The sequence below is a fragment of the Phalacrocorax aristotelis genome, chromosome W (assembly GCF_949628215.1).
Source record: "Phalacrocorax aristotelis chromosome W, bGulAri2.1, whole genome shotgun sequence".
Taxonomy (NCBI): domain Eukaryota; kingdom Metazoa; phylum Chordata; class Aves; order Suliformes; family Phalacrocoracidae; genus Phalacrocorax; species Phalacrocorax aristotelis.
Window position 1 is genome coordinate 17,866,221 of NC_134310.1, and position 17,991 is coordinate 17,884,211.

Below are 17,991 nucleotides of genomic sequence, written 5' to 3' on the forward strand. Positions count from 1 at the left end.
CTTGTGTCACTCTACAAATGATCAAAAGATATGGACGTGCCAAAGCCAAATATGGCATAAAGAAACAATGGAGAGAGGGGGAACCATTGGCCACAGTTCAAGAGCATTTTCCATTTTCCCTTCCTTTTAGCTGTATCAAACTGTAATTAATCAAAGTATTACTTTGGTGTCTTATCCGAATAGATGCAAAACACCTACAGAGCCAATTGCAACCATTGGTAGTGGTGGATTCAAAGCCCCCAACACTCATTAATTTTTCCACCATATCACTGTTTCTCCCTTCTTTTGATACCTCTTTCTCTCTACACAAATGGTGTTTTTTCTGCATCCATTCCCTTGCTTATCCCTCTCTTCAGTTTCATGATTGATTTCTATGGTCTATCTCTAATATCTTTAACCTTTTTTTTTCCCTCCTATATTCTGTTCAGTCCTTGCTTTACTCTTCCCTTTATCTCTTTCATTTACACTTATCTTGACATCTCTTCTACTACTGCCTTCTGAGCTCTACTGCATCTTGACATGTCTTCTCCCTCCTCCTTAGCCATGTCTCTTAAAAGCTTCTTGCTATCATGGAACCTTCCACAAGACAATATGTCCCTGCTACTAACTTAACTGCCACCCAAGCACTGTTTTACTGTGCTTGAGCACAGGCTAATTGAGGGAAGAACTATGATTTACAGAAAGTTCAGTGCATTAAATGCTATATTAGATATGCAGCTATGCTACAGTGCATAAAGTAAATTACAAAAATTAATTACAAAAACAAAGCAAAAAGTAATTACAAAGATTTTTAAAAAGTAATACCAGCTAGCAAAGCTAGTTGTTAAAGCCCGTTATCTTAAATTAGGTCCTTAAAATGACAGCCGAATAATTACTATTTCCATACTTTATTTTGACATAAAATGCAAGATTATTTTATTAAAAAGGAAAGGAACCAAAATAAATTTAGAAAATAAGCAACAATTAGGATAATTGTTTAAAAAAAACACCTTTTGGGGTACTTGTACACATATGCTTTGATGCTGCACAGAACACAAGTAAATGATATGCTGCACCTGTAAAACCACAGTGACTTCCAGTGGTAGACAGTGGGGACATGTAGGAACACTCCTGCATACACGATTGCAGGACCAGAATTTTAAACATCAAGATGACACCTTAACTCTACTTAAGTCAAATGTCCCATTGATTTCACTGTGACATGGGCAGGAGGAGTGGAAAAGCCAACACCCTGATGCACATTTCTCCATGTGCAACTCTCATTGGTGAGCAGTCCTCAAAGCAGGAGTCAAAGCACAGGGCTTCAACTGCAGGCTCAGGCCGAAACATATAGCAAGAAAAGTCTAACTGATATTAACCAACTTATACATCAGCATGAAAGCTGAGCATGTGGTTAATGTTGCAGGACTGAATTTTGGTTTTCACTTTTGCTAACATTTCTCCTTGTAAAACAGGAAAGAAAACCAGGCAGAAGCAGTATAGGGGGTTAAGAAAAGGGAGGCAGAAACAAAGATATGGAAGAGAAAAAGGAAACCAAAAACCTCACTCACAGAAAGTCATGAATAGCAAGTGAGCTTTAAAAGGCACTCATTCTCCTGCTACTGAAAAAAACTACTGTGCTCTACAGCTACATTATAAGCCCCTCTCACAAAGTCATGTCAGGATAAAAAGAGCTTTTCAGGAAAGCTCCAAGGAAACTGAACATGGCATTTGAAAGACAGGAAGGTTAAAAAGTGAGGTGATCTTACTTTTCGAACAGTATCCCACATTTGTCTTGGATCAATACTCAAGAAAAAAAATAGAAAAATAAAAAACCACAACTGCATAAATTCCTCAAACTGTTTTAATTTCTTGTTCTTGTTGATAACTCATGCATTTGGGTAGTTTTACACATTAGAGAAAAGTTTAAAAATAAAACTAGAGCTCTGCAAAAAGCTGAAAGATAGGCTAGTCAGATTCTACATAAGCCTAATGTAATGACCTCAGTGAAGAAAGTGCAGAGGTTAAGAGACCCCAGGGTCCCATCTCTTCCATACTGCAGGAACAGTTTTGGAAGTACACATCATGCACTTTGCACAGACCAGAAAGCTTTAGGCAGTCTGTACTCTCATGAATGCAGGGGAACCAATGCCATAAGATTGTAAATAACGGAGCATCTTGCAGAGTGTAAATAATGGCAATTTAGGAGGTCAACAGCTGCATGTTGAAGACCTGCTTAAATGCTTCTCCTTCTCAACATCTCCACCAGAAAGAACTTAGTATATCTCCACTGCACACACAGTCTAAGGCAGGTACACAGAATACCAGGATCTCAGGAAACAAAATTCCCACTGTCTGGAGGGGTTGAGGAAACATTTTCATACTTCATAAGAAAGTTTTGCCATAGTAAAACCTTGGCTTTCACAATGCTCTTGTTATTTTGTTTTCTTAAAGGAAAATTAAACAAATCACAAAGTAATTAATATTTACAACCAAAGTTCCAGCACACCAAGGTTTTGGCCTAAAAATATAATAAAATTAGAGAGAAAAAGCTTTTCTCACTGTTAAAGTAGATTGGACTTGTTCTCTCTGTGCAGGTATTTGTGATAGTAAGAAAGTACTTAAGCTTCAGTATACTGATTTGCTACATTACTTCCATGAAATTACAGCACTCTCATTTACAGAAGAACTTCCAAAAACTGTAGTGCAAATCAGTTTCTCAAGGAATGAGTGTTTGCCATTTTCCAAAAGCATTGCAGCAGTCACCATGGATTGAAAGTAATTGGAAAAGAAATGTAATCCTAACATTAGTTTACTATTTCATATTTTTTATAAAAAGTTAAAGTTAGAGACAAGGCTTTATTGCATCCTTTGGCAGATGTGTTGTCTCTGAACTGCCACATATTTGAATATGAAACTTACCTCATAGTTTGAAACAAGATTAGTGAGCACCCAGGATACATTAGGGGGTGGCCCTCCAGTAGTATCACAGTACAATGTGATGCTCTTTCCTTCCACCATGGTGATGTTGTAATTGCTTAAGTTTGCTGAGGGCAAGTCTATGACACAAGCAAAAACAAAACAAAAACAACACACCAAAAAAAAACCCCACATGGATATTTGTGTTTGCCAGAAATAGATACTGCTCAGTTCTATGGGAAATGTATAAATGCAATCAAAAACACTGCTTACTTAAAATTCACTGTGGTCAGTTATCGTTCAGGAAGAGAGTACAAACAGCATTGTTGGAAATATATAAATACAATCCCTTAGGCTGCTACATAAATTTTTTTGGGCCTCCTTTATTTCACATTCAAAGGAAACATTCTAGCATGTGGAAATACATTAAGCTAATTATAGAGGGAAATGTTTCAGGTGGGCAAATAGTAATTATCCTAACTTCAGGTTTTACCTTAAAAAAAAAAACAAACAACCCCAAATCCTCCATTTTTTAACACAGGAAATTTAATATCTCTCTGTCGTAGCAGTTGCAATGATAGCTCTATTTTCCAGGGACTAATTGACATTGAGATATTCCTGCTATTCTCTACTACAGTTAACATTAAAATCCCATTACCCCATGGTATCACATAAGAGACTGAAGCCCTCCCTCTCATACAGAGAGCTCATAGACAGCAGAGCAAAACCTAGATCTTCAAGTACAAAGTGCACAAGAGGGAAACAAAGCCCTGAACAGATCAAACCAGAGGAGAAAAATGACAGAAGAGAGGATCAGTGACTACACAAAGCTGCTATCCAGGGCACTTCAGCAGACTTAGCTATTGCCCTCAAAAAAGAGGGAAAGAAGAAAAGCTGTGAGATAGTACCACTCACCAGTAACCCAGCCTAGCTTTTGCAAGAACCAGGACTCTCCCACTATCTCACATATCTATAAACCACTTCATATCTCATTTTTCTCATTCTTCAGCACCCAAAGCAATGGAAAATTTCAAAAGAGTAACAGCACTAATATGCTGAGTGCTTCTAAAAACCCAACATGTTATAGACTATTTTGGAGCTGACCCCTTTCAAAAATATTGCCAGGAATATCAAAAGACAGGCATGCAAGACCTTACATCATACTTATTTGCATAGAAAATAATTAAATAACATGCTGGATATTTCTTAAAAGATACTGTACCATCATTTGGAGGTCCTATACATTGTAAGAATCCTTACCCTCAATTATGAGTCAATTCTCATCAACAGTTCCAGGCAAGTTTGACTTCCAACTTATCCTCTCAAATAACAGCTTATCTGCTGTGCTGGATATGTATGCATTGAGTTTACATAGCAAGGTTTTGGTAGTGGAGGGCTGCAGGGGTGGCTTTTCTGAGAAGCTAGAAGATTCCCTTATGTCTGATAAAGCTAATGCCAGCTGGCTCCAAGATAGACTGGCCAAGCCAACCAGCAATGGTGGTAACACCTCTGTGATAATATATTTAAGAAAAGGAATAAAAAAACATGCTGCAAAACAGCAGCTGGAAGAGAGGCATGCAAATATGCAAGAGAAACAACTCTGCAGACACTAAAGTCAGTGAAGAAGGTGCTCCAGGCACCAGAGAAAATATTCCCCTGAAGCCCACAGTGAAAACCATAGTGAGGCAGGCTGTCCTCCTGCAGCCCATAGAGGTTAAGGGTGGAGCAGATATCCACCTGCAGCCCATTGAGGACCCTACATCAGAGCAGGAGGCTGTGGCCCTGTGGGATGCTAGTGCTGGAGCAGACTCCTGGTAGGATCAGTAGATGCATGGAGAGAGGCAGCCCATACTAGAGTAGGTTCCTGGCAGGGCTTGTGACTCCACAGGGGACCACACTGGAACAGTCTGTTCCTGAAGGACTGCACCCCTTGGAAGGGACCTACCCTGGAGCAGTTCATGAAGAACTGCAGCCTGTGGGAAGGACCCACATTGGCAAAGTTTGTGGAAGACTATCTCCTGTGGGCCCCATGATGGAGCAGGGGAAGAGTGTGAGGAGTCCTGCCCCTGAGGAGGAAGGAGCAGCAGAAATCTGATGAACTGACTGCAACCCCCACTCCCCATCCCCCTGTGCCACTGTAGGGGAGGAGGTAGAGAAACTAGGAGTAAAATTAAGCCTGGGAAGAAGGGAGGGGTGGGGGGGAAGGTGTGTTAAGATTTAGTTTTTATTTTCTCATTACCTTATTCTGATTTGATTGATAATAAATTAAACTAATTTCCTCAAGTTGAGTCTGTTTTGTCTGTGACAGTAATTGGTGAGTGATCTCCCTGTCCTTATCTCAACCCGTGAGCCTTTAATTTCTCCCCTCTCCAGCTGAGGAGGGGAAGTGATAGAGTAGCTTTGGTGGGCACCTGGTGTCCAGCCAGGGTCAACCCACCATATAGGTCCCCTCCATGGCTCTAACCCACCAGCAGCTGCAATCAGAGTGTTGCACCTTTCATATAGCCAGCGGAGAGAAGGGTGCTCAGTAGGCAATGATGGAAGTGATACCTGATACTGGCTTCAAAAGAATGTATGGCCCCCTCTAATTGGAGCAACATAGCTAAGTTTGAAATACTTGGAATACTTTGCAAATAAGATAGTCTTAGAACTTGCTATATGTGAGTAGATAGAAGGGAGTCTGGAGACACTATATCCTTGAGTAGAATAAATAAGGGAGATGTGCTAGAATAAGCTAGTTTAGTATCAGTAAGAATTGTGTAAGCAAGCCAAAAATGAACTGAGCATGCCCAGAGACTGAGTTCAACCAGCAGACGCAGTGAGGAAGACTATCCACGACCACCAGAGGACCCTGGAAGACCACCAATGAATGTGAATGTGCATGTGTTAAGGACATTGGCATATGTTAATGAGTTCCAATAATAGTATGAGTATGATAATAATTTCCTAGAAATCTAATGAATATGTATATTTTGATTGCATATAACCCCTGTAGTGGAGCAACTCAGCGCACACACTGGGTGGAGCAATCCCCTGTGCGCCCAGCACCGCAAAAAAGAATGACTGCTTTCTAAAACTACAAATTGAGTTTTAGAAGGTTCTTATATTTGCCGACTTACAGTATCAGAAGGAAGAAAGGTAGAATTTGTTTGTTCCTCCTGACATTCACTTTTGCTTACAACTTTCCCAATCCAATTCAGTCCTCCATGAGGAAACCCTGCTCTCCTTATCTGCCTGCTGCTGAGCACCCCAGCACCCCATCTCACTTGGAAAACTCCAGATTTCAATAGGCTTCACATCACATCAGAAACACCTGAGCTCTGCCCCATCCACAGAGGAAGAGGATCTCTTCAACTATCAGGTGAAATCTTCCACCAGTTGTCCCAGGGCTATATACAGAAATCAAAGTTGCATACAAAAAACAAAGGGGATGGCCTTATTGTTACACCATTTTTACACCATTTCTAAATCCATATAAGCTAACTGAAAATAATATCCTGCAAAATGCTACAAACCTAAGCTTGTAATGTCTCTTTTGCATAGCATATGCAGAGTTTTATCTGTGTGAAAACCAGCTATTTGTTAACTTTTTCTCTTTCAGTAGGCATGTTTTTTCTGAATTTCCTTCATGTAGTCCTAGCAGTAGATTTTGTATTTTTGAAGGAAAATATTTCATTAATCTGAGATATCTGAAAAAAACTTCCAAGGAAGCAAAATCTTGTGTCTATTCAGCTTGGAAGCACTACTATTTTGTTCAGTAAAGGCACATGCATTTTATATAATTCTTGTGTGTTGTCTGTAATTGATGTTCTGTTTTCCTGCACTTGAACAACAGCATGTTTTTAAAGGTTCAAGGAAAAAAAAAAAGGCTTCATGTGAGGCTCCCAAAATTATTCCAAGTGGCATGAAAGACTGGTGAGTGGTTAATATTTCCCCCACACCTTTTCCTTTAGCAGCACTGTTGTCATCTTGATAGGTATCTTGTCAAAAAGCATGTTTATTTTTCCTTTCTCACAATATCTTAGTAAGAACTTCATGTTATAAGAGTATTACCACAGTTTGGGACTGTCATATCCAACAAGGCTATCCTCTTGGTGTTGTCATCTATGCAATATAAATCCTGAGTTTCTCTGTAGAACTTGGTCTCTTGAAATTTCTTGATCCACATAATTTCACAGGAACACTTGAATGGATTGTCCACCAATATCCTACAGCAAAAATCAAATTATTTCTTAAGACCATGTCATGCATATAGAAAAAAGTTTCAAAGTGCTCATGTGGATAAAACTAAAAGTTGAACTCTACTTTAAAAAGGTATGGATCAAAGACCTCAATGCAGCGCAAACTGTAAGTAGATACAGTTTCTTTGTAGAAAATGAAGCCCTGTCTGCACCAACTAAGAATCCATCCTGCCACAGATCAGAGATTACACAGGGGTCTCAATTCCTATCTCCAGTTCACTGGTGTAAATCAGGAGTGCCTGGAGATACTGGGCTTTCCACCAAGATCCATTTTATTTCATGACAGCTAAACACATCAGAAATTCTGCTCTTGTATGATAGACTCTGCTCAGCTATCTCAGACCACTCTAGGAAAGGTTTATTGCTGTTAAGTGGATAAATCCTTTATATAGCCAAACAGTCATGTATTATAGGCAAATTCTAACTCTAATCATAAAAAAGGATTTTACACAACCTTAAAAGATTCATCATGTATATCACTCTGGAATAATCTCACAGTAAAAGCCCTAAGTAATGTCATGAAGAAACTAACTGAAAACATGGCCCTGAAACAGAAATGTATAGTATAATCTAGCTATATAGTATGCTGTATGAAATTTAAATAACTGATTAACAGATTTATCCAATTCTAATTTTAAAATTTAATTAAACCACACACAAATGTAATGCAATAAAGCCCAACTGAAATAGGAACAGAAACATCCCAAAACTTAGCTAACGAATGATCCAGTATCTCCTTTTTCTCCTAAAAGCATAGATGAGGTCCAATAAAGCCTGCGTGTGTGACTGCTTGAGGCATCTCATTATAAGAACAATTATTCTTGCCAGAATTTCACAAATGTTTTTGATGTACAGAAACTAAATTCAAGTTGCTCATAAAATCTGTACTCATAAATGCTTGAGGCTGCCTCGTGAGTATATGAGTGTGCAAATAATCATGAAATATTCATCTCCTTAGAGATGCAACCTGTTCCCCTGCTGGACTTTCACAGGACTACTGCATGGAGAACTACTCTACCCACCCCACCTCAAGTGTCACAGGGAGGATGGAGGGGTTACAGTCAGTACATAACAGTCCCTTTCTGCCACTCCTTCCTCCTCATACTTTTCCTCTGCTCCAGCATGGGTCCTTTCCATGGGCTGCAGTCCTTCAGAAAATAAATCTGCTCCAGCATGTCTTCGCCACAGGCTGCAATTCCTTCAGGAAACATCCAGCTGCTCTGGTGTGGGGTCCTCCATGGGCCACAGTGTGAATAACCTCTGGCATGGTCTCTTCCATGGGCTGCAGGCAAATACCTGCTTCACCATAGTCTCCATGGACTGCAGGGGAATATCTGCTCCAGTGCCTGGAGCACCTCCTCCCCTTCCTTCTTCTCTGACCTCAGTGTTCACACTGTTGTTTCTCACCTTTTTTTTTCTCTCTCTCTCCTCCTCTGCCTCTCTGGTAGTTTTACCCCTTCTTAAATATGTTTTCACAGAGGCACCGTCAGCCACCAGCTTTGCTTATTGGCTCAGCTTTGGCCTACAGCGGGTTCGTTGCCAAGCCAGGTGGAACTGGCTCTGTCCAGCAACAGGGGCAGCCACTGGCCTCATCTCAGAGAGGCCACCCCTGCAGCCTCTCTGCTACCAAAACCTTGCCATGTACACCCAATATAGCAAGACAGAATACGAACATTAGGGTCCGGTGGGTCAAAACCTACAATGGGCATTTTCCAAACAGCAAGATTTACTTTTCATTTTCTGTTTCATCAATAAATTCCCTTTAAAGGAGAAATCTCCCTTGAAATGTGGCTGAGCAATCCTTTTCTTCCATTTTTTTAAATTGTGTTAACCCCACCCGAGGAGCCAGGCACGTCATAGGCAGGATGCTGGACAGCTATGACGGCCCTCCACATACTCTTACGTGAAAGAAAATCTGACTTAGTAAAAGGAAATTACAAGACTTTGTTTGCTGTAATTTTATACATGTAGCTGGTTTGTTCTAAAAGAAGATGACTTTCAAAGTGTCATCTCCTTCTCTGCAGTATCTGGAGAATTTTTCCTACCTCACCCTGGTCTGACCTTTTCATCCATTTATGTTTTGCTTTAAAAGTGTGCTACCAACAGGACACTTGCTTGTCAGATTTAGAACAAGCTCCTCAGGAGCTATTTATAGCATCATTCTCCTCTTAGATTCCCTCTCCAATACCCTTCCTTCCCTCCTCTTATCAACAGAATTGATCAACTGATTCTGGTTTTATCCCTGCTTTTCCACCCTTCAGGCTCAGCTCCCCCCCTTCTTTCCCTTCCCTGACTTCTATTTATCCCACTTTATTGTAACCTTTCTTTTCATAACTTTCCTAACTTTCATTTGTTTTTTCATCTCTACTGTCCCACACTTTACCAAGCCCCTATCTCAGTTTTATATCCTATCTCTCTCTTAACTTGGGCCCTATCACACATTGCCTCCATACCTCAAATATTAATCAGTTCAATCTTCACAACATCTATTTTTCCCATGTCTGGCTCACTCCCAGTAACCATTTCCTCTGCTTCTACCCCCGTGACACTGAATGTCCATTGTTTAATTCTGATATTAACAATATAAATAGATTTGCACCTACTTTGCATCAGTCAGCTGTTTTGCCAAGAAGTGCTATTTCCCTACCTCATCAAATTCATTCCCATGATTCCTGTCACATATTTATAATGTTTGATTCTGTCATTCTCTGTCCCAAGTCCTTTTTTCTTTCCTTCTGCCCAGGAGCAAACCAACTTCTTCAGAAAGATCATCAATTTCTTACATCATCTCAGCGAACAGGTATGTAGGGATTTGACTTTGTTCTCCTTCAAAAATCTAATAAGCACCTACTTCACCCACAACCTAAAATAAACTGTTCACCTGAGATGGAGAGGTTCAAGAATGGCCTGGTCTGTACTTCAGACTAAATCTTTTAAAGGCAGCAGACTAATATCAAGAAAGCACTAACAGAACTGAGAGCAGACTATGCCTTAAAAAATGCTGTCACTTCCTTTTTTTACACATCTCCTAAGCTAGAGAATATTCAGCCTTACATTTCTGCAGTCCAGGGGGCAAAGACAACTGCAAAATATAGATGTTACAGTCAAGTACACACTCCCACTGGCTTTTTGGCACAGACTAGATATGGCATATGAAGAAACTGGGACTTCAGAAGCAACAAACCCATGCAGGGCATATGGCAACAGGAGTGCTCTGCAACTAGCTAGTCTTTCCATCAGAGTGCTCAGCGATCACTAAGTTACGAAAGAAAATTCCAGCAAACAATATTTCCTGTGCTGCAAAGAAAATGATTACACCAACTTAATTATCAACAAAACATACCTAAGGGGCATAACCTTGTTTGCAGCACTGGGTTTTGTTCACTTAATTTCTCACATGCTGAAATAACAACATACACCAGAAAAGGCTGAGGATTTCAAGGCTGGTGTTGCAATTCCTGGGCTGGTGCTTCAGGCTACTTCTGACCCTGCTCTGAGCTCCAGGAGAGCAGCCTCTGTTTGTCCCCCTGCAACTCTGTCACTCCTAAAGCTCTTGCAGGCTCTGTGCAGTCCCACATATTAGCAAAGACTGCACAAGACAACCACTTCTCTTACATTTTTAACACAGCAGCACAACTCCAGGCCTTAGAAATTCTTCTGAGAGAAGTCAGTGTGAAGAATCACTAATCAGAGCTTTATACAAAAGACGAATTCTGCCTGCCTTATTATCTGTGCCAATAACCCCAATCACAAAGTCATTCAAAAACTCTACCTTTTCTGTGAGCCCCAAATTTAACAAAAGAAATAAGATATAACAATATCTGCCACGTAGGCATGCTACATGCTCTTTTCTCTTTTTTTACCCTTTGATTACATAATTTTGGAATGTATACTGATATAGAAGTTCTGCTCCAAAGAGCACAGAATAAAAATGTAATGTTAAAACAATCAACAAATATATGTTTACAAATACCTCATTACCAAATGAAGCATTACAATAAAACTCAAAAGAATTTGAGAAAACAAAAATATTGTTCAATAGCCAACCACAAGCATAGCAGCTGTGGAGCCAATATTATATAAGAATATGAGGTAAAGACTTCATTTGAAGATGTTGCTAAAGTAGAGAGACATTAATTGGATGTGTGGACCACTCGACAGATAAGGAATTGGCTGGATGGCCACATTCAAAGAGTTACGGTCAACGGCTCGATGTCCAGGGGAGACCAATGATGAGTGGCGCTTCTCAGGGGGCCGGTATTGGGACCAGCACTGTTTAACATCTTTGTTGGGGACATGGACAGTAGGACTGAGTGCACCCTCAGCAAGTTTGTGGATGACACTGAACTGAGTGATGTGGTTGATACTCTAGATGGAAGGGATGCCATCCAGAGGGGCCTTGACAAGATAGAGAGGTGGGCCCGTGTGAACCTCACAAAGTTCAACAAGGCCAAGTGCAAGGTCCTGCACATGGATCAGGGCAATCCCAAACATGGATACAGGCTGGGCGATGAGTGGCTTGAGAGCAGCCCTGCAGAGAAGGATTTGGGGGTATTGGTGGATAAAAGCTGAATATGAACTGGCAGTGTGTGCTTGCAGCCCAGAAAGCCAACTGTATCCTGGGCTGCATCAAAAGAAGTGTGGCTAGCAGGGTGAGGGAGGTGATTCTCCCCCTTGGCTCCATTCTCAGGAGACCCCACCTGTGGAGAGTTGTGTTCAGCTCTGGGGCCCCCAGCATAAGAAAGACATGGATCTGCTCGAGCAGGTCTAGAGGAGGGCCACGAAGATGATCGGGGGGCTGGAACACCTCCCCTATGAGGACAGGCTGAGAGTGTTGGGGTTGTTCAGCCTAGAGAAGATAAGGCTACGGGGAGACCTTATTGCAGCCTTCCAGTACTTAAAGGGGGCATACAGGAAAGATGGGGAGGGACTCTATCAGGGACTGTAATGGCTTTAAACTTAAAGAGGGTAGATTTAGATTGGACATAAGGAAGAAATTCATTACTGTAAGGGTGGTGATACACTGGAACAGGCTGCCCAGAGAAGTTGTGGATGCCCCCTCCCTGAAAGTGTTCAAGACCAGGTTGGCTGGGGCTTTGAGCAACCTGATCTAGCGGAAGGTATCCCTTCCCATGGCAGGGGAGTTGGAACTAGATGATCTTTAAGGTCCCTTCCAACCCAAATCATTCTATGATTTGTAGATGGCTGTATTTTTTACTAGCTCAAATATTTAATACAAGCACCAGTAGTTTTGTGTGAAATAATCTCATAAAAAGTATTTTAAAGTTGAAGGGAAAAGGGTAGTTTGAACTATAAATTTTTGTTAAAACATATACTTGATCTTTTCTGAAGGCCTGGAATTAAAATCACTCTGCAGTTATGTCACTGGCAACATATTTGCCACCTTCTTTGGATCAGAATCTAATTTCTTATCTTTGATGGACCTGTAGCTTCAAAAGAAAAAACTTCAAAGTCCTATTCTGTGATTGCTAGCCACAAATAACTTTATTTTTAAAAATGACAACTTACAGATCAGACAAACCCAGATGGCGAAAAGGCTTCTTGGACAAACTTGAGAGCTTGTTTCTGGATAAATTGCTATGGGAAAACAGAAAAATTGTATTAATTAGGGCTGCTTCTTCTTACACTATCAATACAGTTTGTGTCTCTCAAAAAAAAAAAAAATTAAGAGCCCAAACCAGCTCTAAAAAGCTCTTATTCCTTTAACTTTAGTGGGAAATGAATAGCGCCCAGTCTCTTTTTACAGTTTGATGGATTTCAAGGATTTGAATCCAGCCTATGACTGAAGTTAAATACATTCTTTAAAATCAAACTCAACAGGGGGTCAATATTTTCACTTAAAACACTTGTGTTCATTACAGAAAAGCAGCAGATTTAATTGTTTCACAAGTATTATGTAAAGTCCAGGTGTTAATTATATGCTTAATTTATTCATAAGTGAAATGGTTGTGTCCCTTTCTTTGAGTACCGAACACTGTACTCACATACCAACACACATCCACATCAGAGACATTTATCTATTACGGTCAAATTACATGTGCAATATGCACCCACAGGAAAGATCAAAAGCAAAAATGTAAAATGCCTGTATTGGGCTTTTTTATGTCAATTAAGCATTTACAGTTTCCAGCGGTAATTAAGTGAAAGGTCCTCTCCTGTTATGCAGAGCAAAGAAATGCTCATCTGAATCAGAAATGCTCCCCTTCCCAGGCTTACAAAAATGCTTTCTCCAAACCAAAATAATGCTGGTTTTCTGTAGTCTTATCAGTCCACAAACTAAAGATAGTAAGAGCAGTAAACTGTAAAACTGCCAGTAGTGTAGTGCAAATCAGCATTATGAGCCAAATATCCCATGAGTTTTATGTGGTATTATAGAGGTGCCAAAGGGGCTCCATATTTTCAGTTGCATAGCATTTAAAACAGAGATTAAATCTCTTCCCCCTGCCCCCTGACTGAAAAACACAGTGTTTACTCCCCCTACTTTCAGCCCTTGATCTCTGAGTACAAGATAATTTTCAGAGAAATTACAGGGATACAAGTTGCATCTTTTATAAACATTTAGAATGGAATCTTTAAGATATTTTATTTACTATACTTTTGTTGATTCCTTCTAGCAAACAATGGTCTGAAGTTTGCAAGCTGACTGGTCCTAACGTGTGGGAGCAAAATGGGTGAGCTACTGTTTCATTATTTAGGCCAACTGAGCTGCCCTACAGTAGATGCTGGTGGAAACATCTCATGTGGATCCTGACGGTCAAAATTAAAGTACAATTTGCATCTAGGACAGAAGTTGTGGTTAAGTAAAAACCAGTCAATATGTTAGCTAACTATGATGGTTTTCCTAATATTCACAAACAATAGGTTGGGAGGTTGAAAGAAAGAAGTTAAATTCTCCTATGAAATTGGGCTCTCTTCTCTAGCACTGAGACAACACAAAACATGTCAAATCTTACCCCTCCACAGGTGATTCTGACTCATTAAAAAAAATCCATCCAGTCCTGACACTGCTGAGCAGCATGCACAGATGCCCCTATAGTATTAACAAATGAGGCAAATGCCTGCTTCTTTTACCTGCACAGTGACTAAATCCCATCTTCCTTGAAAGACAGCCAGATATACAGTGGGTTCTACCTGCAGATAGGTACCCATGCCACTTACTAGTCTAGTAGAAAGCAACATATTCCAGGTCATGGGAGAACAAGATTTAAATCTTGGTTTCTGCACAGCGGAGAACCCTGCTTTCTATACCAGGAGGACTCCCTAACCATCAAATGATGGGTCCCTCAGGGAAATCTCTATCCAGCTGAAGTTGTTCCATTTCATGTGATCTTTCCTGACACCCTAAAAGGGAAAGCCCAGGCTCAAGCTCTGATTCCACACCAAACCAAATAGAAGGGGCCTTGAAAATCACCCTTCTCCCACTTTCTAAATACTAGAGTATCACAATACAGATCTGAAAATATAAGCCTCAAACATCTTACGTAAGATCCTCAGCCATCCTATGAGATGGTATTTTCTCTTTTTCTCTTAAGAAGATAAAAAATTAAATATATATTTGTTAAGAAAAACTTAGGGGAAAAAAAAAAAGACTGACTCAAGGAAAGGGTTTTTTGTTGGCAAGCTGGAGTGGACATAAGAGCCTAGCTACTTCACGAGCAGGACTGAACAGAACTGAAGTCCCATTTTTCCTATGACTTTCCTCCTGGCTGATTACATGCTTCCTTGCTTAACTTACTAATGGTCATCTAATTCTCCATTTCTCTGTGAGGAGCTGAGCTGCCTCAATCAGAAATATGAGCTCTACTGGACAGCAGACTGTTCAGTGTTGCCGTAACTGTATTTTGTTGACATTTACCTTCAGACCACTCATTGCTTTTGGAGAATCATTGTAACCCTCTAGGCATAAGAATAGCCCTTACTTGATTTAAATTCATAAGCCAGACTTACTGTCTAAATATCAGTGAGTATGTTACTTTCTGAACACTTCATGCAGGTATAAATGACTGCATGAGCCAGTAAGGAACTGGAACTATTAATTCAAGCAAAATTATAAAAGCATTAAAAATTATTATTTTAACAAATCCAGTTGTGAAAAAACAAAAGTAACTCAATAGGTTTTGTCATGGTTTTAGCTGGGATAGAGTTAATTTTCTTCACTCTAGCTGGTATAGTGCTGTGCTTTGAAATTAGCATGGAAAAAAAAAAACCTGTTGAGATAACACACAGATGTTTAGGCTGTTGCTGGGTAGCGCTTGTACTAGTCAAGGACATGTCTAGCCTCCCATGCTCTGCTGGGTGCACAAGAAGCTGGGAGGGGAGGGGGCACAGCTAAGAGAGCGGATTCAAACTGACCAAAGGGATATTCCATATCATGTAACGTCATGCCCAGTATGCTACCTGGGAGGGGCTGGCCGGGGGAGGGGGGGCAATCGCGGCTCGGGGACGGGCAGCGTCGTTTGGCGGGTGGTGAGCGGTTGTATCGTTTGTGTTTCCGTGGTCTTTTTTCCTGTTTTCCCTTTCCCTTCCTTTTCCCTTTTATTATATTAACATTATTGTCATTATTATCATAATCATTTATCATTATCATTTTATTGTAATCATTAAACTGTGCTTATCTCAACCCACAAGTTCTTTTGCTCATCCGATTCTCTTCCCCATCCCACAGGGGTGGGGGGGTGAGCGAGCGGCTGCGTGGTGTTCAGTTGCCAGCTGAGGCTGAACCACGACAGTCTATTTTTGGCGCCCAACGTGGGGCACGAAGGGTTTGAGATAATAACAGTTGCTGGTCACAGCATTGATTCATCTGCTCTCAGTATTAGTTTGTCCAGTCTTTACCATGCTGATTGTAAAGTACATGTTAAAACTTGCTGTTGGTTTTGTCAGTTTGCTGTGCTCTGCAGTGATTAGAGATATTTTGCCTAGGAGACTTGTTATTAAAACACTGGCCTTGACTGTTATTGGTTATTTAGGTCTTGCATGGAAGCCATTACTGTACTACAGCTACCACCTCATGGAGGCAATTAGCAATTATACTGTAGGGGAATAGACAGGGATCGGCGACCGGAAGATCACGGGATGTGACGGAAAGATAGACTCCTCCCCATAGGAGTGGCAGGAACAGGAAGCGCAAGAGCTATATAAGCGTGTGACGCAGCTAAATAAACGGACATTTTGTATCCATCATATTGATGTCTGTGCATCACTGTCCCCAGGGTGGGTAGAGCCCTGTGTCCCGGAGATGCGGCCCAAGATAAGTTCTCCCGTAGAAGCGTACAGCTACATTATACCTCCTCCTCTGAGAAGATTTTTATGGAGGAAATACAGAATGGCACCGTAGCTACCATCTTATGTAATTTCTCCTCCATCATTACAACAACTTTTCAGTATCTTGAACATCCTTATGTAGTTAAGATACATCTGTTGATATTGCTTTGGCAGGTGGTATCAGATCTGTCTAAGGTTAGTAAGCAAGTTAAGAATATAATCCAGAGATCTGCCCCAAGGCTCGATAGCTATGCGTGGCAGGGTATGTGGGAAAGTATGGGCAAATGCCTAAGACGGTGGGCACCCCCCGTGGTGTGGGACTTCACCCCTGAACAAGTGCAGAATCCTGAAAAATTAGTAGAACATTTGGAGGAAGTCTGTTGTCACCCTGGCAATTCCAGAGAGATACAAATCACTGCCATGTGCTGGGGTCTGGCTTATGCCTATCGGGCCCTATTTAACACTATTCAGTACCCCCAAGGGAAAGGGAAGGGAGCTACTCCAACCCCCGTGACAAGCACTGCGGCCACTCAAACCCCCACGACAGACACTGCAGCTACTCCAACCCCAGCGACAAGTACTGCGGCCACCCAACCCCCTACGACAGATACTGCAGCTACTCCAACCCCAGTGACAAGCACTGCGGCCACCCAACCCCCTATGACAGATACTGCAGCTACTCCAGCCCCAGTGACAAGCACTGCGGCCACTCAAACCCCCACGACGGATACCGCAGCTACTCCAACCCCAGTGACGAGCACTGCAGCCACTCAAACCCCCACGACAGGCACTGCAGCTACTCAAACCCCAGTGCCAAGCGTTGCAGCTAAACCAGAGGACCAACCCGTGCCAGTATCAGTCGCCCCTATACGCAAGAAGAAATCATGGAAGAGAAGGTCAACTCGTTTAGAAAGAGATTACGAGGAACCAGGGCCATCACGAGAAGAGGAGGAGGAAGAGGAAGAATGTGTACAAGAAACTGAAACTACCCGATCTCTATCCTTGAGTGAGTTGTGGGATATACGGAAAGATTTCGGGCGTCATTCAGGTGAGCACGTTATCACCTGGCTGCTCCGATGCTGGGATAATGGGGCCAGTAGTTTGGAATTAGAGGGGAAGGAAGCCAAACAACTGGGATCCCTCTCTAGGGAAGGGGGCATTGATAAAGCAATTGGAAAAGGAACACAAGCCCTCAGCCTCTGGAGGCGGCTCCTGTCCGCGGTGAGAGAGAGGTATCCCTTGAAAGAAGATATGGTATTTCGCCTAGGAAAATGGATGACCATGGAGAAAGGCATTCAGCATCTAAGGGAATTAGCCGTGCTTGAGGTGGTTTATGGTGACCTGGACGATCAACGGTCCTCCAAAGATCCAGATGAAGCTGAGTGCACACGACCCATGTGGCGGAAGTTTGTACGGAGCGCACCATCCTCGTATGCAAACTCATTGGCAGTGATGTCCTGGAAAGATGACGAGACACCAACGGTGGCTGAGTTGATTGATAAACTCCGGGAATATGAAGCGAATCTCTCTTCCTTGCTCGTCTCTGCTGTTGAGAAACTGTCCCGAG

The 17,991-nt window shown here is 41.5% G+C and overlaps 1 long non-coding RNA gene across 1 annotated transcript; it reads right to left on the bottom strand.

The window, feature by feature from the left end:
- Positions 1–2,913: 2,913 nt before the first annotated feature.
- LOC142049479 (uncharacterized) lies at positions 2,914–12,951 on the bottom strand. Its single transcript, XR_012657735.1, has 3 exons — positions 12,669–12,951; positions 6,952–7,106; positions 2,914–3,038 (listed from the first exon to the last, which is right to left on the bottom strand). It is a non-coding gene; the product is annotated as an uncharacterized LOC142049479 (long non-coding RNA).
- Positions 12,952–17,991: the final 5,040 nt, after the last annotated feature.